Source organism: Ambystoma mexicanum, chromosome 4p (assembly GCF_040938575.1).
Source record: "Ambystoma mexicanum isolate Mex_15411 chromosome 4p, UKY_AmexF1_1, whole genome shotgun sequence".
In the NCBI taxonomy this organism is placed as follows: Eukaryota; Metazoa; Chordata; class Amphibia; order Caudata; family Ambystomatidae; genus Ambystoma; species Ambystoma mexicanum.
In genome coordinates this window covers 843,268,976-843,285,274 of record NC_090927.1, presented here as the reverse complement: position 1 = coordinate 843,285,274, position 16,299 = coordinate 843,268,976, and the positions used below count along the sequence as shown (strand labels likewise).

The following is a 16,299-nucleotide window of genomic DNA, read 5'->3' as shown; positions in this document are numbered from 1 at the left end:
TGTTTCCAAAATAATTGTATCCCGTTTTATAGCGGAAATGTTGGACAACATCATGAGGGCTGGAGCTACCTTTTTACATAGAATTAGCATACAGGTAGTGTGTTCATGGGTAATAAATCGACTTTCACATGTAATGCAGTACAGAGAATATTGAGTCCTTCAAGAGGCATGAAAGAAAACCATTATTGTGTTGATTGTTCTCTCCACCTCCCTGCAACAGACACAGGATGCATGATTTAAAGTTATCCTACCAGACATAGGAGTCCTGAATGGGCCCACCAGTCTTATATATCTCGCCTGATCGAGCGATGAGCGTGGTATCATGTTGCAAGTGGCTGCATGGCTTAGCTTACTAAATGCAAATGCATAAGAGTAATATTCTTAGCATTCCTAGAGCCTACGGCCACACCACACTGAATGCACCTGATCTCGTCTGATCTCGGAAGTTAAGCAGTGTTAGGCCTAGTTAGTACCTGGATGGGAGACCGCCTGGGAATACCAGGTGCTGTAGGCTTTTTTGTGCTCCAAGTTCAGGAAGTGAGCCCTTTCTCAATTGCCTTTCAAAACTGCAAGGTCTAGCCGACTAGATGCTTAAAAGTACAAAACTCACTAGGCCCAGAGCCTACGGCCACACCACACTAAATGCGCCCGATCTCGTCTGATTTCAGAAGCTAAGCAGTGTCGGGCCTAGTTAGTACCTGGATGGGAGACCGCCTGGGAATACCAGGTGCTGTAGGCTTTTTTTGTACTCCAAGTTCAGGAAGTGAGCCCTTTCTCAATTGCCTTTCAAAACTGCAAGGTCTAGCCGACTAGATGCTTAAAAGTACAAAACTCACTAGGCCCAGAGCCTACGGCCACACCACACTGAATGCGCCCGATCTCGTCTGATCTCGGAAGCTAAGCAGTGTCGGGCCTCGTTAGTACCTGGATGGGAGACCGCGTGGGAATACCAGGTGCTGTAGGCTTTTTTGTGCTCCATGATTAGTAATTGCGCAACTTCTCAAATGTTTTTCAAATTTGGTATGTTTCCAAAATAATTGTATCCCGTTTTATAGCGGAAATGTTGGACAACATCATGAGGGCTGGAGCTACCTTTTTACATAGAATTAGCATACAGGTAGTGTGTTCATGGGTAATAAATCGACTTTCACATGTAATGCAGTACAGAGAATATTGAGTCCTTCAAGAGGCATGAAAGAAAACCATTATTGTGTTGATTGTTCTCTCCACCTCCCTGCAACAGACACAGGATGCATGAATTAAAGTTATCCTACCAGACATAGGAGTCCTGAATGGGCCCACCAGTTTTATATATCTCGCCTGATCGAGCGATGAGCGTGGTATCATGTTGCAAGTGGCTGCATGGCTTAGCTTACTAAATGCAAATGCATAAGAGTAATATTCTTAGCATTCCTAGAGCCTATGGCCACACCACACTGAATGCACCCGATCTCGTCTGATCTTGGAAGTTAAGTAGTGTTAGGCCTAGTTAGTACCTGGATGGGAGACCGCCTGGGAATACCAGGTGCTGTAGGCTTTTTTGTGCTCCAAGTTCAGGAAGTGAGCCCTTTCTCAATTGCCTTTCAAAACTGCAAGGTCTAGCCGACTAGATGCTTAAAAGTACAAAACTCACTAGGCCCAGAGCCTACGGCCACACCACACTAAATGCGCCCGATCTCGTCTGATCTCAGAAGCTAAGCAGTGTTGGGCCTAGTTAGTACCTGGATGGGAGACCGCCTGGGAATACCAGGTGCTGTAGGCTTTTTTTGTACTCCAAGTTCAGGAAGTGAGCCATTTCTCAATTGCCTTTCAAAACTGCAAGGTCTAGTCGACTAGATGCTTAAAAGTACAAAACTCACAAGGCCCAGAGCCTACGGCCACACCACACTGAATGCGCCCGATCTCGTCTGATCTCGGAAGCTAAGCAGTGTCGGGCCTCGTTAGTACCTGGATGGGAGACCGCGTGGGAATACCAGGTGCTGTAGGCTTTTTTTTGTGCTCCAAGTTCAGGAAGTGAGCCATTTCTCAATTGCTTTTCAAAACTGCAAGGTCTAGCTGACTAGATGCTTAAAAGTACAAAACTCACTAGGCCCAGAGCCTACGGCCACACCACACTGATTGCGCCCGATCTCGTCTGATCTCGGAAGTTAAGCAGTGTCAGGCCTAGTTAGTACCTGGATGGGAGACAGCCTGGGAATACCAGGTGCTGTAGGCTTTTTTGTGCTCCAAGTTCAGGAAGTGAGCCCTTTCTCAATTGCCTTTCAAAACTGCAAGGTCTAGCCGACTAGATGCTTAAAAGTACAAAACTCACCAGGCCCAGAGCCTACAGCCACACCACACTGAATGCGTCTGATCTCAGAAGCTAAGCAGTGTCGGGCTTAGTTAGTACCTGGATGGGAGACAGCCTGGGAATACCAGGTGCTGTAGGCTTTTTTTGTACTCCAAGTTCAGGAAGTGAGCCATTTCTCAATTGCCTTTCAAAACTGCAAGGTCTAGCCGACTAGATGCTTAAAAGTACAAAACTCACAAGGCCCAGAGCCTACGGCCACACCACACTGAATGCGCCCGATCTCGTTTGATCTCGGAACCTAAGCAGTGTCGTGCCTCGTTAGTACCTGGATGGGAGACCGCCTGGGAATACCAGGTGCTGTAGGCTTTTTTGTGCTCCAAGTTCAGGAAGTGAGCCATTTCTCAATTGCCTTTCAAAACTGCAAGGTCTAGCTGACTAGGTGCTTAAAAGTACAAAACTCACTAGGCCCAGAGCCTACGGCCACACCACACTGATTGCGCCCGATCTCGTCTGATCTCGGAAGCTAAGCAGTGTAGGGCCTAGTTAGTACCTGGATGGGAGACTGCCTGGGAATACCAGGTGCTGTAGGCTTTTTTTGTGCTCCCAAGTTCAGGAAGTGAGCCATTTCTCAATTGCCTTTCAAAACTGCAAGGTCTAGCCGACTAGATGCTTAAAAGTACAAAACTCACTAGGACCAGAGCCTACGGCCACACCACACTGATTGCGCCCGATCTCGTCTGATCTCGGAAGATAAGCAGTGTCGGGCCTAGTTAGTACCTGGATGGGAGACCGCCTGGGAATACCAGGTGCTGTAGGCTTTTTTGTGCTCCAAGTTCAGGAAGTGAGCCATTTCTCAATTGCCTTTCAAAACTGCAAGGTCTAGCCGACTAGATGCTTAAAAGTACAAAACTCACTAGGCCCAGAGCCTACGGCCACACCACACTGAATGCGCCCGATCTCAGAAGCTAAGCAGAGTCGGGCCTCGTTAGTACCTGGATGGGAGACCGCCTGGGAATACCAGGTGCTGTAGGCTTTTTTGTGCTCCATGATTAGTAATTGCGCAACTTCTCAATTATTTTTCAAATTTGGTATGTTTCCAAAATAATTGTATCCTGTTTTATAGCGGAAATGTTGGACAACATCATGAGGGCTGGAGCTACCTTTTTACATAGAATTAGCATACAGGTAGTGTGTTCATGGGTAATAAATCGACTTTCACATGTAATGCAGTACAGAGAATATTGAGTCCTTCAAGAGGCATGAAAGAAAACCATTATTGTGTTGATTGTTCTCTCCACCTCCCTGCAACAGACACAGGATGGATGAATTAAAGTTATCCTACCAGACATAGGAGTCCTGAATGGGCCCACCAGTCTTATATATCTCGCCTGATCGAGCCTGATCGAGCGATGAGCGTGGTATCATGTTGCAAGTGGCTGCATGGCTTAGCTTACTAAATGCAAATGCATAAGAGTAATATTCTTAGCATTCCTAGAGCCTACGGCCACACCACACTGAATGCACCCGATCTCGTCTGATCTCGGAAGTTAAGCGGTGTTAGGCCTAGTTAGTACCTGGATGGGAGACCGCCTGGGAATACCAGGTGCTGTAGGCTTTTTTGTGCTCCAAGTTCAGGAAGTGAGCCCTTTCTCAATTGCCTTTCAAAACTGCAAGGTCTAGCCGACTAGATGCTTAAAAGTACAAAACTCACTAGGCCCAGAGCCTACGGCCACACCACACTACACTAAATGCGCCCGATCTCATCTGATCTCAGAAGCTAAGCAGTGTCGGGCCTAGTTAGTACCTGGATGGGAGACCGCCTGGGAATACCAGGTGCTGTAGGCTTTTTTTGTACTCCAAGTTCAGGAAGTGAGCCATTTCTCAATTGCCTTTCAAAACTGCAAGGTCTAGCTGACTAGATGCTTAAAAGTACAAAACTCACAAGGCCCAGAGCCTACGGCCACACCACACTGAATGCGCCCGATCTCGTCTGATCTTGGAAGCTAAGCAGTGTCGGGCCTCGTTAGTACCTGGATGGGAGACCGCGTGGGAATACCAGGTGCTGTAGGCTTTTTTGTGCTCCAAGTTCAGGAAGTGAGCCATTTCTCAATTGCCTTTCAAAACTGCAAGGTCTAGCTGACTAGATGCTTAAAAGTACAAAACTCACTAGGCCCAGAGCCTACGGCCACACCACACTGATTGCGCCCGATCTCGTCTGATCTTGGAAGCTAAGCAGTGTTGGGCCTAGTTAGTACCTGGATGGGAGACCGCCTGGGAATACCAGGTGCTGTAGGCTTTTTTTGTGCTCCAAGTTCAGGAAGTGAGCCATTTCTCAATTGCCTTTCAAAACTGCAAGGTCTAGCCGACTAGATGCTTAAAAGTACAAAACTCACTAGGCCCAGAGCCTACGGCCACACCACACTGAATGCGCCCGATCTTAGAAGCTAAGCAGGGTCGGGCCTCGTTAGTACCTGGATGGGAGACCGCCTGGGAATACCAGGTGCTGTAGGCTTTTTTGTGCTCCAAGTTCAGGAAGTGAGCCATTTCTCAATTGCCTTTCAAAACTGCAAGGTCTAGCTGACTAGATGCTTAAAAGTACAAAACTCACTAGGCCCAGAGCCTACGGCCACACCACACTGATTGCGCCCGATCTCGTCTGATCTCGGAAGCTAAGCAGTGTCGGGCCTAGTTAGTACCTGGATGGGAGACCGCCTGGGAATACCAGGTGCTGTAGGCTTTTTTGTGCTCCAAGTTCAGGAAGTGAGCCATTTCTCAATTGCCTTTCAAAACTGCAAGGTCTAGCCGACTAGATCCTTAAAAGTACAAAACTCACTAGGCCCAGAGCCTACGGCCACACCACACTGAATGCGCCCGATCTCGGAAGCTAAGCAGGGTCAGGCCTAGTTAGTACCTGGATGGGAGACTGCCTGGGAATACCAGGTGCTGTAGGCTTTTTTGTGCTCCATGATTAGTAATTGCGCAACTTCTCAATTATTTTTCAAATTTGGTATGTTTCCAAAATAATTGTATCCCGTTTTATAGCGGAAATGTTGGACAACATCATGAGGGCTGGAGCTACCTTTTTACATAGAATTAGCATACAGGTAGGTGTTCATGGGTAATAAATCGACTTTCACATGTAATGCAGTACAGAGAATATTGAGTCCTTCAAGAGGCATGAAAGAAAACCATTATTGTGTTGATTGTTCTCTCCACCTCCCTGCAACAGACACAGGATGGATGAATTAAAGTTATCCTACCAGACATAGGAGTCCTGAATGGGCCCACCAGTCTTATATATCTCGCCTGATCGAGCGATGAGTGTGGTATCATGTTGCAAGTGGCTGCATGGCTTAGCTTACTAAATGCAAATGCATAAGAGTAATATTCTTAGCATTCCTAGAGCCTACGGCCACACCACACTGAATGCACCCGATCTAGTCTGATCTCGGAAGTTAAGCAGTGTCAGGCCTAGTTAGTACCTGGATGGGAGTCTGCCTGGGAATACCAGGTGCTGTAGGCTTTGTTGTGCTCCAAGTTCAGGAAGTGAGCCCTTTCTCAATTGCCTTTCAAAACTGCAAGGTCTAGCCGACTAGATGCATAAAAGTACAAAACTCACTAGGCCCAGAGCCTATGGCCACACCACACTGAATGCGCCCGTTCTCGTCTGATCTCAGAAGCTAAGCAGTGTCGGGCCTAGTTAGTACCTGGATGGGAGACCGCCTGGGAATACCAGGTGCTGTAGGCTTTTTTTGTACTCCAAGTTCAGGAAGTGAGCCATTTCTCAATTGCCTTTCAAAACTGCAAGGTCTAGCCGACTGGATGCTTAAAAGTACAAAACTCACAAGGGCCAGAGCCTACGGCCACACCACACTGAATGCGCCCGATCTCGTCTGATTTTGGAAGCTAAGCAGTGTCGGGCCTCGTTAGTACCTGGATGGGAGACCGCCTGGGAATACCAGGTGCTGTAGGCTTTTTTTGTACTCCAAATTCAGGAAGTGAGCCATTTCTCAATTGCCTTTCAAAACTGCAAGGTCTAGCCGACTAGATGCTTAAAAGTACAAAACTCACAAGGCCCAGAGCCTACGGCCACACCACACTGATTGCGCCCGATCTCGTCTGATCTCGGAAGCTAAGCAGTGTCGGGCCTAGTTAGTACCTGGATGGGAGACCGCCTGGGAATACCAGGTGCTGTAGGCTTTTTTGTGCTCCAAGTTCAGGAAGTGAGCCATTTCTCAATTGCCTTTCAAAACTGCAAGGTCTAGCCGACTAGATGCTTAAAAGTACAAAACTCACTAGGCCCAGAGACTACGGCCACACCACACTGAATGCGCCCGATCTCGGAAGCTAAGCAGGGTCGGGCCTAGTTAGTACCTGGATGGGAGACTGCCTGGGAATACCAGGTGCTGTAGGCTTTTTTGTGCTCCATGATTAGTAATTGCGCAACTTCTCAATTATTTTTCAAATTTGGTATGTTTCCAAAATAATTGTATCCCGTTTTATAGCGGAAATGTTGGACAACATCATGAGGGCTGGAGCTACCTTTTTACATAGAATTAGCATACAGGTAGTGTGTTCATGGGTAATAAATCGACTTTCACATGTAATGCAGTACAGAGAATATTGAGTCCTTCAAGAGGCATGAAAGAAAACCATTATTGTGTTGATTGTTCTCTCCACCTCCCTGCAACAGACACAGGATGGATGAATTAAAGTTATCCTACCAGACATAGGAGTCCTGAATGGGCCCACCAGTCTTATATATCTCGCCTGATCGAGCCTGATCGAGCGATGAGCGTGGTATCATGTTGCAAGTGGCTGCATGGCTTAGCTTACTAAATGCAAATGCATAAGAGTAATATTCTTAGCATTCCTAGAGCCTACGGCCACACCACACTGAATGCACCCGATCTCGTCTGATCTCGGAAGTTAAGCGGTGTTAGGCCTAGTTAGTACCTGGATGGGAGACCGCCTGGGAATACCAGGTGCTGTAGGCTTTTTTGTGCTCCAAGTTCAGGAAGTGAGCCCTTTCTCAATTGCCTTTCAAAACTGCAAGGTCTAGCCGACTAGATGCTTAAAAGTACAAAACTCACTAGGCCCAGAGCCTACGGCCACACCACACTAAATGCGCCCGATCTCATCTGATCTCAGAAGCTAAGCAGTGTCGGGCCTAGTTAGTACCTGGATGGGAGACCGCCTGTGAATACCAGGTGCTGTAGGCTTTTTTTGTACTCCAAGTTCAGGAAGTGAGCCATTTCTCAATTGCCTTTCAAAACTGCAAGGTCTAGCTGACTAGATGCTTAAAAGTACAAAACTCACAAGGCCCAGAGCCTACGGCCACACCACACTGAATGCGCCCGATCTCGTCTGATCTTGGAAGCTAAGCAGTGTCGGGCCTTGTTAGTACCTGGATGGGAGACCGCGTGGGAATACCAGGTGCTGTAGGCTTTTTTGTGCTCCAAGTTCAGGAAGTGAGCCATTTCTCAATTGCCTTTCAAAACTGCAAGGTCTAGCTGACTAGATGCTTAAAAGTACAAAACTCACTAGGCCCAGAGCCTACGGCCACACCACACTGATTGCGCCCGATCTCGTCTGATCTTGGAAGCTAAGCAGTGTTGGGCCTAGTTAGTACCTGGATGGGAGACCGCCTGGGAATACCAGGTGCTGTAGGCTTTTTTTGTGCTCCAAGTTCAGGAAGTGAGCCATTTCTCAATTGCCTTTCAAAACTGCAAGGTCTAGCCGACTAGATGCTTAAAAGTACAAAACTCACTAGGCCCAGAGCCTACGGCCACACCACACTGAATGCGCCCGATCTCAGAAGCTAAGCAGGGTCGGGCCTCGTTAGTACCTGGATGGGAGACCGCCTGGGAATACCAGGTGCTGTAGGCTTTTTTGTGCTCCAAGTTCAGGAAGTGAGCCATTTCTCAATTGCCTTTCAAAACTGCAAGGTCTAGCTGACTAGATGCTTAAAAGTACAAAACTCACTAGGCCCAGAGCCTACGGCCACACCACACTGATTGCGCCCGATCTCGTCTGATCTCGGAAGCTAAGCAGTGTCGGGCCTAGTTAGTACCTGGATGGGAGACCACCTGGGAATACCAGGTGCTGTAGGCTTTTTTGTGCTCCAAGTTCAGGAAGTGAGCCATTTCTCAATTGCCTTTCAAAACTGCAAGGTCTAGCCGACTAGATCCTTAAAAGTACAAAACTCACTAGGCCCAGAGCCTACGGCCACACCACACTGAATGCGCCCGATCTCGGAAGCTAAGCAGGGTCAGGCCTAGTTAGTACCTGGATGGGAGACTGCCTGGGAATACCAGGTGCTGTAGGCTTTTTTGTGCTCCATGATTAGTAATTGCGCAACTTCTCAATTATTTTTCAAATTTGGTATGTTTCCAAAATAATTGTATCCCGTTTTATAGCGGAAATGTTGGACAACATCATGAGGGCTGGAGCTACCTTTTTACATAGAATTAGCATACAGGTAGGTGTTCATGGGTAATAAATCGACTTTCACATGTAATGCAGTACAGAGAATATTGAGTCCTTCAAGAGGCATGAAAGAAAACCATTATTGTGTTGATTGTTCTCTCCACCTCCCTGCAACAGACACAGGATGGATGAATTAAAGTTATCCTACCAGACATAGGAGTCCTGAATGGGCCCACCAGTCTTATATATCTCGCCTGATCGAGCGATGAGTGTGGTATCATGTTGCAAGTGGCTGCATGGCTTAGCTTACTAAATGCAAATGCATAAGAGTAATATTCTTAGCATTCCTAGAGCCTACAGCCACAACACACTGAATGGACCCGAATTAGTCTGATCTCGGAAGTTAAGCAGTGTCAGGCCTAGTTAGTACCTGGATGGGAGTCTGCCTGGGAATACCAGGTGCTGTAGGCTTTGTTGTGCTCCAAGTTCAGGAAGTGAGCCCTTTCTCAATTGCCTTTCAAAACTGCAAGGTCTAGCCGACTAGATGCATAAAAGTACAAAACTCACTAGGCCCAGAGCCTATGGCCACACCACACTGAATGCGCCCGTTCTCGTCTGATCTCAGAAGCTAAGCAGTGTCGGGCCTAGTTAGTACCTGGATGGGAGACCGCCTGGGAATACCAGGTGCTGTAGGCTTTTTTTGTACTCCAAGTTCAGGAAGTGAGCCATTTCTCAATTGCCTTTCAAAACTGCAAGGTCTAGCCGACTGGATGCTTAAAAGTACAAAACTCACAAGGGCCAGAGCCTACGGCCACACCACACTGAATGCGCCCGATCTCGTCTGATCTCGGAAGCTAAGCAGTGTCGGGCCTCGTTAGTACCTGGATGGGAGACCGCCTGGGAATACCAGGTGCTGTAGGCTTTTTTTGTACTCCAAGTTCAGGAAGTGAGCCATTTCTCAATTGCCTTTCAAAACTGCAAGGTCTAGCCGACTAGATGCTTAAAAGTACAAAACTCACAAGGCCCAGAGCCTACGGCCACACCACACTGATTGCGCCCGATCTCGTCTGATCTCGGAAGCTAAGCAGTGTCGGGCCTAGTTAGTACCTGGATGGGAGACCGCCTGGGAATACCAGGTGCTGTAGGCTTTTTTGTGCTCCAAGTTCAGGAAGTGAGCCATTTCTCAATTGCCTTTCAAAACTGCAAGGTCTAGCCGACTAGATGCTTAAAAGTACAAAACTCACTAGGCCCAGAGACTACGGCCACACCACACTGAATGCGCCCGATCTCGGAAGCTAAGCAGGGTCGGGCCTAGTTAGTACCTGGATGGGAGACTGCCTGGGAATACCAGGTGCTGTAGGCTTTTTTTGTGCTCCATGATTAGTAATTGCGCAACTTCTCAATTATTTTTCAAATTTGGTATGTTTCCAAAATAATTGTATCCCGTTTTATAGCGGAAATGTTGGACAACATCATGAGGGCTGGAGCTACCTTTTTACATAGAATTAGCATACAGGTAGTGTGTTCATGGGTAATAAATCGACTTTCACATGTAATGCAGTACAGAGAATATTGAGTCCTTCAAGAGGCATGAAAGAAAACCATTATTGTGTTGATTGTTCTCTCCACCTCCCTGCAACAGACACAGGATGGATGAATTAAAGTTATCCTACCAGACATAGGAGTCCTGAATGGGCCCACCAGTCTTATATATCTCGCCTGATCGAGCCTGATCGAGCGATGAGCGTGGTATCATGTTGCAAGTGGCTGCATGGCTTAGCTTACTAAATGCAAATGCATAAGAGTAATATTCTTAGCATTCCTAGAGCCTACGGCCACACCACACTGAATGCACCCGATCTCGTCTGATCTCGGAAGTTAAGCGGTGTCAGGCCTAGTTAGTACCTGGATGGGAGAAAGCCTGGGAATACCAGATGCTGTAGGCTTTTTTGTGCTCCAAGTTCAGGAAGTGAGCCCTTTCTCAATTGCCTTTCAAAACTGCAAGGTCTAGCCGACTAGATGCTTAAAAGTACAAAACTCACTAGGCCCAGAACCTACGGCCACACCACACTGAATGCGCCCGATCTCGTCTGATCTCAGAAGCTAAGCAGTGTCGGGCCTAGTTAGTACCTGGATGGGAGACCGCCTGGGAATACCAGGTGCTGTAGGCTTTTTTTGTACTCCAAGTTCAGGAAGTGAGCCATTTCTCAATTGCCTTTCAAAACTGCAAGGTCTAGCCGACTAGATGCTTAAAAGTACAAAACTCACAAGGCCCAGAGCCTACGGCCACACCACACTGAATGCGCCCAATCTCGTCTGATCTCGGAAGCTAAGCAGTGTCGTGCCTCGTTACTACCTGGATGGGAGACCGCCTGGGAATACCAGGTGCTGTAGGCTTTTTTGTGCTCCAAGTTCAGGAAGTGAGCCATTTCTCAATTGCCTTTCAAAACTGCAAGGTCTAGCTGACTAGATGCTTAAAAGTACAAAACTCACTAGGCCCAGAGCCTACCCCCACACCACACTGACTGCGCCCGATCTCGTCTGATCTCGGAAGCTAAGCAGTGTCGGGCCTAGTTAGTACCTGGGTGGGAGACCGCCTGGGAATACCAGGTGCTGTAGGCTTTTTTGTACTCCAAGTTCAGGAAGTGAGCCATTTCTCAATTGCGTTTCAAAACTGCAACGTCTAGCCGACTAGATGCTTAAAAGTACAAAACTCACTAGTACCAGAGCCTACGGCCACACCACACTGAATGCGCCCAATCTCGTCTGATCTCGGAAGCTATGCAATGTCAGGCCTAGTTAGTACCTGGATGGGATACTGCCTGGCAATACCAGGTGCTGTGGGCTATTTTGTGCTCCATGATTAGTAATTGCGCAACTTCTCAACTGTTTTTCAAATTTGGTATGTTTCCAAAATAATTGTATCCCGTTTTATAGCGGAAATGTTGGACAACATCATGAGGGCTGGAGCTACCTTTTTACATAGAATTAGCATACAGGTAGTGTGTTCATGGGTAATAAATCGACTTTCACATGTAATGCAGTACAGAGAATATTGAGTCCTTCAAGAGGCATGAAAGAAAACCATTATTGTGTTGATTGTTCTCTCCACCTCCCTGCAACAGACACAGGATGCATGAATTAAAGTTATCCTACCAGACATAGGAGTCCTGAATGGGCCCACCAGTCTTATATATCTCGCCTGATCGAGCGATGAGCGTGGTATCATGTTGCAAGTGGCTGCATGGCTTAGCTTACTAAATGCAAATGCATAAGAGTAATATTCTTAGCATTCCTAGAGCCTACGGCCACACCACACTGAATGCACCTGATCTCGTCTGATCTCGGAAGTTAAGCAGTGTTAGGCCTAGTTAGTACCTGGATGGGAGACCTCCTGGGAATACCAGGTGCTGTAGGTTTTTTTGTGCTCCAAGTTCAGGAAGTGAGCCCTTTCTCAATTGCCTTTCAAAACTGCAAGGTCTAGCCGACTAGATGCTTAAAAGTACAAAACTCACTAGGCCCAGAGCCTACGGCCACACCACACTAAATGCGCCCGATCTCGTCTGATCTCAGAAGCTAAGCAGTGTCGGGCCTAGTTAGTACCTGGATGGGAGACCGCCTGGGAATACCAGGTGCTGTAGGCTTTTTTTGTACTCCAAGTTCAGGAAGTGAGCCATTTCTCAATTGCCTTTCAAAACTGCAAGGTCTAGCCGACTAGATGCTTAAAAGTACAAAACTCACTAGGCCCAGAGCCTACGGCCACACCACACTGAATGCGCCCGATCTCGGAAGCTAAGCAGGGTCAGGCCTAGTTAGTACCTGGATGGGAGACTGCCTGGGAATACCAGGTGCTGTAGGCTTTTTTGTGCTCCATGATTAGTAATTGCGCAACTTCTCAATTATTTTTCAAATTTGGTATGTTTCCAAAATAATTGTATCCCGTTTTATAGCGGAAATGTTGGACAACATCATGAGGGCTGGAGCTACCTTTTTACATAGAATTAGCATACAGGTAGGTGTTCATGGGTAATAAATCGACTTTCACATGTAATGCAGTACAGAGAATATTGAGTCCTTCAAGAGGCATGAAAGAAAACCATTATTGTGTTGATTGTTCTCTCCACCTCCCTGCAACAGACACAGGATGGATGAATTAAAGTTATCCTACCAGACATAGGAGTCCTGAATGGGCCCACCAGTCTTATATATCTCGCCTGATCGAGCGATGAGTGTGGTATCATGTTGCAAGTGGCTGCATGGCTTAGCTTACTAAATGCAAATGCATAAGAGTAATATTCTTAGCATTCCTAGAGCCTACAGCCACAACACACTGAATGGACCCGAATTAGTCTGATCTCGGAAGTTAAGCAGTGTCAGGCCTAGTTAGTACCTGGATGGGAGTCTGCCTGGGAATACCAGGTGCTGTAGGCTTTGTTGTGCTCCAAGTTCAGGAAGTGAGCCCTTTCTCAATTGCCTTTCAAAACTGCAAGGTCTAGCCGACTAGATGCATAAAAGTACAAAACTCACTAGGCCCAGAGCCTATGGCCACACCACACTGAATGCGCCCGTTCTCGTCTGATCTCAGAAGCTAAGCAGTGTCGGGCCTAGTTAGTACCTGGATGGGAGACCGCCTGGGAATACCAGGTGCTGTAGGCTTTTTTTGTACTCCAAGTTCAGGAAGTGAGCCATTTCTCAATTGCCTTTCAAAACTGCAAGGTCTAGCCGACTGGATGCTTAAAAGTACAAAACTCACAAGGGCCAGAGCCTACGGCCACACCACACTGAATGCGCCCGATCTCGTCTGATCTCGGAAGCTAAGCAGTGTCGGGCCTCGTTAGTACCTGGATGGGAGACCGCCTGGGAATACCAGGTGCTGTAGGCTTTTTTTGTACTCCAAGTTCAGGAAGTGAGCCATTTCTCAATTGCCTTTCAAAACTGCAAGGTCTAGCCGACTAGATGCTTAAAAGTACAAAACTCACAAGGCCCAGAGCCTACGGCCACACCACACTGATTGCGCCCGATCTCGTCTGATCTCGGAAGCTAAGCAGTGTCGGGCCTAGTTAGTACCTGGATGGGAGACCGCCTGGGAATACCAGGTGCTGTAGGCTTTTTTGTGCTCCAAGTTCAGGAAGTGAGCCATTTCTCAATTGCCTTTCAAAACTGCAAGGTCTAGCCGACTAGATGCTTAAAAGTACAAAACTCACTAGGCCCAGAGACTACGGCCACACCACACTGAATGCGCCCGATCTCGGAAGCTAAGCAGGGTCGGGCCTAGTTAGTACCTGGATGGGAGACTGCCTGGGAATACCAGGTGCTGTAGGCTTTTTTGTGCTCCATGATTAGTAATTGCGCAACTTCTCAATTATTTTTCAAATTTGGTATGTTTCCAAAATAATTGTATCCCGTTTTATAGCGGAAATGTTGGACAACATCATGAGGGCTGGAGCTACCTTTTTACATAGAATTAGCATACAGGTAGTGTGTTCATGGGTAATAAATCGACTTTCACATGTAATGCAGTACAGAGAATATTGAGTCCTTCAAGAGGCATGAAAGAAAACCATTATTGTGTTGATTGTTCTCTCCACCTCCCTGCAACAGACACAGGATGGATGAATTAAAGTTATCCTACCAGACATAGGAGTCCTGAATGGGCCCACCAGTCTTATATATCTCGCCTGATCGAGCCTGATCGAGCGATGAGCGTGGTATCATGTTGCAAGTGGCTGCATGGCTTAGCTTACTAAATGCAAATGCATAAGAGTAATATTCTTAGCATTCCTAGAGCCTACGGCCACACCACACTGAATGCACCCGATCTCGTCTGATCTCGGAAGTTAAGCGGTGTCAGGCCTAGTTAGTACCTGGATGGGAGAAAGCCTGGGAATACCAGATGCTGTAGGCTTTTTTGTGCTCCAAGTTCAGGAAGTGAGCCCTTTCTCAATTGCCTTTCAAAACTGCAAGGTCTAGCCGACTAGATGCTTAAAAGTACAAAACTCACTAGGCCCAGAACCTACGGCCACACCACACTGAATGCGCCCGATCTCGTCTGATCTCAGAAGCTAAGCAGTGTCGGGCCTAGTTAGTACCTGGATGGGAGACCGCCTGGGAATACCAGGTGCTGTAGGCTTTTTTTGTACTCCAAGTTCAGGAAGTGAGCCATTTCTCAATTGCCTTTCAAAACTGCAAGGTCTAGCCGACTAGATGCTTAAAAGTACAAAACTCACAAGGCCCAGAGCCTACGGCCACACCACACTGAATGCGCCCAATCTCGTCTGATCTCGGAAGCTAAGCAGTGTCGTGCCTCGTTACTACCTGGATGGGAGACCGCCTGGGAATACCAGGTGCTGTAGGCTTTTTTGTGCTCCAAGTTCAGGAAGTGAGCCATTTCTCAATTGCCTTTCAAAACTGCAAGGTCTAGCTGACTAGATGCTTAAAAGTACAAAACTCACTAGGCCCAGAGCCTACCCCCACACCACACTGACTGCGCCCGATCTCGTCTGATCTCGGAAGCTAAGCAGTGTCGGGCCTAGTTAGTACCTGGGTGGGAGACCGCCTGGGAATACCAGGTGCTGTAGGCTTTTTTGTACTCCAAGTTCAGGAAGTGAGCCATTTCTCAATTGCGTTTCAAAACTGCAACGTCTAGCCGACTAGATGCTTAAAAGTACAAAACTCACTAGTACCAGAGCCTACGGCCACACCACACTGAATGCGCCCAATCTCGTCTGATCTCGGAAGCTATGCAATGTCAGGCCTAGTTAGTACCTGGATGGGATACTGCCTGGCAATACCAGGTGCTGTGGGCTATTTTGTGCTCCATGATTAGTAATTGCGCAACTTCTCAACTGTTTTTCAAATTTGGTATGTTTCCAAAATAATTGTATCCCGTTTTATAGCGGAAATGTTGGACAACATCATGAGGGCTGGAGCTACCTTTTTACATAGAATTAGCATACAGGTAGTGTGTTCATGGGTAATAAATCGACTTTCACATGTAATGCAGTACAGAGAATATTGAGTCCTTCAAGAGGCATGAAAGAAAACCATTATTGTGTTGATTGTTCTCTCCACCTCCCTGCAACAGACACAGGATGCATGAATTAAAGTTATCCTACCAGACATAGGAGTCCTGAATGGGCCCACCAGTCTTATATATCTCGCCTGATCGAGCGATGAGCGTGGTATCATGTTGCAAGTGGCTGCATGGCTTAGCTTACTAAATGCAAATGCATAAGAGTAATATTCTTAGCATTCCTAGAGCCTACGGCCACACCACACTGAATGCACCTGATCTCGTCTGATCTCGGAAGTTAAGCAGTGTTAGGCCTAGTTAGTACCTGGATGGGAGACCTCCTGGGAATACCAGGTGCTGTAGGTTTTTTTGTGCTCCAAGTTCAGGAAGTGAGCCCTTTCTCAATTGCCTTTCAAAACTGCAAGGTCTAGCCGACTAGATGCTTAAAAGTACAAAACTCACTAGGCCCAGAGCCTACGGCCACACCACACTAAATGCGCCCGATCTCGTCTGATCTCAGAAGCTAAGCAGTGTCGGGCCTAGTTAGTACCTGGATGGGAGACCGCCT

The 16,299-nt window shown here is 47.3% G+C and overlaps 34 non-coding genes and 22 pseudogenes across 34 annotated transcripts in view; all 56 read left to right on the top strand.

Moving 5' to 3' along the window:
- Positions 1-395: 395 nt before the first annotated feature.
- Positions 396-514, top strand: LOC138462559 (5S ribosomal RNA). The gene has a single exon (XR_011265155.1). It is a non-coding gene; the product is annotated as a 5S ribosomal RNA (ribosomal RNA).
- A 106-nt stretch (positions 515-620) lies between these two features.
- Positions 621-739, top strand: LOC138455163 (5S ribosomal RNA). The gene has a single exon (XR_011261805.1). It is a non-coding gene; the product is annotated as a 5S ribosomal RNA (ribosomal RNA).
- A 107-nt stretch (positions 740-846) lies between these two features.
- On the top strand, positions 847-965 carry LOC138462727 (5S ribosomal RNA). Its single transcript, XR_011265321.1, has one exon. It is a non-coding gene; the product is annotated as a 5S ribosomal RNA (ribosomal RNA).
- Positions 966-1,418: 453 nt separating this feature from the next.
- Positions 1,419-1,537, top strand: LOC138454389 (5S ribosomal RNA). The gene has a single exon (XR_011261068.1). It is a non-coding gene; the product is annotated as a 5S ribosomal RNA (ribosomal RNA).
- A 106-nt stretch (positions 1,538-1,643) lies between these two features.
- LOC138453859 (5S ribosomal RNA) lies at positions 1,644-1,762 on the top strand. Its single transcript, XR_011260561.1, has one exon. It is a non-coding gene; the product is annotated as a 5S ribosomal RNA (ribosomal RNA).
- A 107-nt stretch (positions 1,763-1,869) lies between these two features.
- Positions 1,870-1,988, top strand: LOC138462725 (5S ribosomal RNA). The gene has a single exon (XR_011265320.1). It is a non-coding gene; the product is annotated as a 5S ribosomal RNA (ribosomal RNA).
- A 108-nt stretch (positions 1,989-2,096) lies between these two features.
- LOC138455132 (5S ribosomal RNA) lies at positions 2,097-2,215 on the top strand. Its single transcript, XR_011261774.1, has one exon. It is a non-coding gene; the product is annotated as a 5S ribosomal RNA (ribosomal RNA).
- Positions 2,216-2,321: 106 nt separating this feature from the next.
- Positions 2,322-2,430, top strand: LOC138459229 (5S ribosomal RNA; annotated as a pseudogene).
- Positions 2,431-2,537: 107 nt separating this feature from the next.
- Positions 2,538-2,656, top strand: LOC138455663 (5S ribosomal RNA; annotated as a pseudogene).
- A 106-nt stretch (positions 2,657-2,762) lies between these two features.
- LOC138462820 (5S ribosomal RNA) lies at positions 2,763-2,881 on the top strand. Its single transcript, XR_011265409.1, has one exon. It is a non-coding gene; the product is annotated as a 5S ribosomal RNA (ribosomal RNA).
- A 108-nt stretch (positions 2,882-2,989) lies between these two features.
- LOC138462778 (5S ribosomal RNA) lies at positions 2,990-3,108 on the top strand. Its single transcript, XR_011265368.1, has one exon. It is a non-coding gene; the product is annotated as a 5S ribosomal RNA (ribosomal RNA).
- A 106-nt stretch (positions 3,109-3,214) lies between these two features.
- On the top strand, positions 3,215-3,323 carry LOC138458275 (5S ribosomal RNA; annotated as a pseudogene).
- A 463-nt stretch (positions 3,324-3,786) lies between these two features.
- On the top strand, positions 3,787-3,905 carry LOC138461704 (5S ribosomal RNA). Its single transcript, XR_011264310.1, has one exon. It is a non-coding gene; the product is annotated as a 5S ribosomal RNA (ribosomal RNA).
- Positions 3,906-4,011: 106 nt separating this feature from the next.
- LOC138455782 (5S ribosomal RNA) lies at positions 4,012-4,135 on the top strand (annotated as a pseudogene).
- A 107-nt stretch (positions 4,136-4,242) lies between these two features.
- LOC138465168 (5S ribosomal RNA) lies at positions 4,243-4,361 on the top strand. The gene has a single exon (XR_011267743.1). It is a non-coding gene; the product is annotated as a 5S ribosomal RNA (ribosomal RNA).
- Positions 4,362-4,467: 106 nt separating this feature from the next.
- LOC138462831 (5S ribosomal RNA) lies at positions 4,468-4,586 on the top strand. Its single transcript, XR_011265420.1, has one exon. It is a non-coding gene; the product is annotated as a 5S ribosomal RNA (ribosomal RNA).
- Positions 4,587-4,693: 107 nt separating this feature from the next.
- Positions 4,694-4,802, top strand: LOC138459274 (5S ribosomal RNA; annotated as a pseudogene).
- A 106-nt stretch (positions 4,803-4,908) lies between these two features.
- LOC138460993 (5S ribosomal RNA) lies at positions 4,909-5,027 on the top strand. Its single transcript, XR_011263641.1, has one exon. It is a non-coding gene; the product is annotated as a 5S ribosomal RNA (ribosomal RNA).
- A 106-nt stretch (positions 5,028-5,133) lies between these two features.
- LOC138458395 (5S ribosomal RNA) lies at positions 5,134-5,242 on the top strand (annotated as a pseudogene).
- A 452-nt stretch (positions 5,243-5,694) lies between these two features.
- Positions 5,695-5,813, top strand: LOC138455277 (5S ribosomal RNA). The gene has a single exon (XR_011261916.1). It is a non-coding gene; the product is annotated as a 5S ribosomal RNA (ribosomal RNA).
- Positions 5,814-5,919: 106 nt separating this feature from the next.
- On the top strand, positions 5,920-6,038 carry LOC138455012 (5S ribosomal RNA). Its single transcript, XR_011261660.1, has one exon. It is a non-coding gene; the product is annotated as a 5S ribosomal RNA (ribosomal RNA).
- A 107-nt stretch (positions 6,039-6,145) lies between these two features.
- Positions 6,146-6,264, top strand: LOC138454801 (5S ribosomal RNA). The gene has a single exon (XR_011261460.1). It is a non-coding gene; the product is annotated as a 5S ribosomal RNA (ribosomal RNA).
- A 107-nt stretch (positions 6,265-6,371) lies between these two features.
- LOC138460991 (5S ribosomal RNA) lies at positions 6,372-6,490 on the top strand. Its single transcript, XR_011263639.1, has one exon. It is a non-coding gene; the product is annotated as a 5S ribosomal RNA (ribosomal RNA).
- Positions 6,491-6,596: 106 nt separating this feature from the next.
- Positions 6,597-6,705, top strand: LOC138458115 (5S ribosomal RNA; annotated as a pseudogene).
- Positions 6,706-7,168: 463 nt separating this feature from the next.
- On the top strand, positions 7,169-7,287 carry LOC138461703 (5S ribosomal RNA). The gene has a single exon (XR_011264309.1). It is a non-coding gene; the product is annotated as a 5S ribosomal RNA (ribosomal RNA).
- Positions 7,288-7,393: 106 nt separating this feature from the next.
- Positions 7,394-7,512, top strand: LOC138454941 (5S ribosomal RNA). Its single transcript, XR_011261596.1, has one exon. It is a non-coding gene; the product is annotated as a 5S ribosomal RNA (ribosomal RNA).
- Positions 7,513-7,619: 107 nt separating this feature from the next.
- On the top strand, positions 7,620-7,738 carry LOC138464614 (5S ribosomal RNA). Its single transcript, XR_011267192.1, has one exon. It is a non-coding gene; the product is annotated as a 5S ribosomal RNA (ribosomal RNA).
- Positions 7,739-7,844: 106 nt separating this feature from the next.
- LOC138462830 (5S ribosomal RNA) lies at positions 7,845-7,963 on the top strand. Its single transcript, XR_011265418.1, has one exon. It is a non-coding gene; the product is annotated as a 5S ribosomal RNA (ribosomal RNA).
- Positions 7,964-8,070: 107 nt separating this feature from the next.
- LOC138458318 (5S ribosomal RNA) lies at positions 8,071-8,179 on the top strand (annotated as a pseudogene).
- A 106-nt stretch (positions 8,180-8,285) lies between these two features.
- Positions 8,286-8,404, top strand: LOC138459222 (5S ribosomal RNA). The gene has a single exon (XR_011262557.1). It is a non-coding gene; the product is annotated as a 5S ribosomal RNA (ribosomal RNA).
- Positions 8,405-8,510: 106 nt separating this feature from the next.
- LOC138458393 (5S ribosomal RNA) lies at positions 8,511-8,619 on the top strand (annotated as a pseudogene).
- A 452-nt stretch (positions 8,620-9,071) lies between these two features.
- On the top strand, positions 9,072-9,190 carry LOC138459236 (5S ribosomal RNA; annotated as a pseudogene).
- Positions 9,191-9,296: 106 nt separating this feature from the next.
- On the top strand, positions 9,297-9,415 carry LOC138455011 (5S ribosomal RNA). The gene has a single exon (XR_011261659.1). It is a non-coding gene; the product is annotated as a 5S ribosomal RNA (ribosomal RNA).
- A 107-nt stretch (positions 9,416-9,522) lies between these two features.
- LOC138461931 (5S ribosomal RNA) lies at positions 9,523-9,641 on the top strand. Its single transcript, XR_011264537.1, has one exon. It is a non-coding gene; the product is annotated as a 5S ribosomal RNA (ribosomal RNA).
- A 107-nt stretch (positions 9,642-9,748) lies between these two features.
- Positions 9,749-9,867, top strand: LOC138460990 (5S ribosomal RNA). The gene has a single exon (XR_011263638.1). It is a non-coding gene; the product is annotated as a 5S ribosomal RNA (ribosomal RNA).
- A 106-nt stretch (positions 9,868-9,973) lies between these two features.
- On the top strand, positions 9,974-10,082 carry LOC138458114 (5S ribosomal RNA; annotated as a pseudogene).
- Positions 10,083-10,546: 464 nt separating this feature from the next.
- LOC138456374 (5S ribosomal RNA) lies at positions 10,547-10,665 on the top strand (annotated as a pseudogene).
- Positions 10,666-10,771: 106 nt separating this feature from the next.
- On the top strand, positions 10,772-10,890 carry LOC138453902 (5S ribosomal RNA). Its single transcript, XR_011260602.1, has one exon. It is a non-coding gene; the product is annotated as a 5S ribosomal RNA (ribosomal RNA).
- A 107-nt stretch (positions 10,891-10,997) lies between these two features.
- On the top strand, positions 10,998-11,116 carry LOC138456026 (5S ribosomal RNA; annotated as a pseudogene).
- Positions 11,117-11,222: 106 nt separating this feature from the next.
- Positions 11,223-11,341, top strand: LOC138455358 (5S ribosomal RNA; annotated as a pseudogene).
- A 106-nt stretch (positions 11,342-11,447) lies between these two features.
- Positions 11,448-11,566, top strand: LOC138459630 (5S ribosomal RNA; annotated as a pseudogene).
- Positions 11,567-12,019: 453 nt separating this feature from the next.
- Positions 12,020-12,138, top strand: LOC138463309 (5S ribosomal RNA). Its single transcript, XR_011265896.1, has one exon. It is a non-coding gene; the product is annotated as a 5S ribosomal RNA (ribosomal RNA).
- Positions 12,139-12,244: 106 nt separating this feature from the next.
- Positions 12,245-12,363, top strand: LOC138454253 (5S ribosomal RNA). The gene has a single exon (XR_011260938.1). It is a non-coding gene; the product is annotated as a 5S ribosomal RNA (ribosomal RNA).
- Positions 12,364-12,470: 107 nt separating this feature from the next.
- LOC138458392 (5S ribosomal RNA) lies at positions 12,471-12,579 on the top strand (annotated as a pseudogene).
- A 452-nt stretch (positions 12,580-13,031) lies between these two features.
- LOC138459235 (5S ribosomal RNA) lies at positions 13,032-13,150 on the top strand (annotated as a pseudogene).
- A 106-nt stretch (positions 13,151-13,256) lies between these two features.
- On the top strand, positions 13,257-13,375 carry LOC138455010 (5S ribosomal RNA). The gene has a single exon (XR_011261658.1). It is a non-coding gene; the product is annotated as a 5S ribosomal RNA (ribosomal RNA).
- Positions 13,376-13,482: 107 nt separating this feature from the next.
- LOC138461930 (5S ribosomal RNA) lies at positions 13,483-13,601 on the top strand. Its single transcript, XR_011264536.1, has one exon. It is a non-coding gene; the product is annotated as a 5S ribosomal RNA (ribosomal RNA).
- A 107-nt stretch (positions 13,602-13,708) lies between these two features.
- Positions 13,709-13,827, top strand: LOC138460989 (5S ribosomal RNA). Its single transcript, XR_011263637.1, has one exon. It is a non-coding gene; the product is annotated as a 5S ribosomal RNA (ribosomal RNA).
- A 106-nt stretch (positions 13,828-13,933) lies between these two features.
- On the top strand, positions 13,934-14,042 carry LOC138458113 (5S ribosomal RNA; annotated as a pseudogene).
- Positions 14,043-14,505: 463 nt separating this feature from the next.
- On the top strand, positions 14,506-14,624 carry LOC138456373 (5S ribosomal RNA; annotated as a pseudogene).
- Positions 14,625-14,730: 106 nt separating this feature from the next.
- Positions 14,731-14,849, top strand: LOC138453901 (5S ribosomal RNA). Its single transcript, XR_011260601.1, has one exon. It is a non-coding gene; the product is annotated as a 5S ribosomal RNA (ribosomal RNA).
- Positions 14,850-14,956: 107 nt separating this feature from the next.
- LOC138456025 (5S ribosomal RNA) lies at positions 14,957-15,075 on the top strand (annotated as a pseudogene).
- Positions 15,076-15,181: 106 nt separating this feature from the next.
- LOC138455357 (5S ribosomal RNA) lies at positions 15,182-15,300 on the top strand (annotated as a pseudogene).
- A 106-nt stretch (positions 15,301-15,406) lies between these two features.
- On the top strand, positions 15,407-15,525 carry LOC138459629 (5S ribosomal RNA; annotated as a pseudogene).
- Positions 15,526-15,978: 453 nt separating this feature from the next.
- On the top strand, positions 15,979-16,097 carry LOC138463308 (5S ribosomal RNA). The gene has a single exon (XR_011265895.1). It is a non-coding gene; the product is annotated as a 5S ribosomal RNA (ribosomal RNA).
- Positions 16,098-16,203: 106 nt separating this feature from the next.
- LOC138454252 (5S ribosomal RNA) overlaps positions 16,204-16,299 on the top strand; it is a 119-nt gene continuing 23 nt past the window's right edge. Inside the window, exon 1 of the ribosomal RNA XR_011260937.1 lies at positions 16,204-16,299. This exon is cut by the window's right edge and continues 23 nt beyond it. This is a non-coding gene — a ribosomal RNA (5S ribosomal RNA).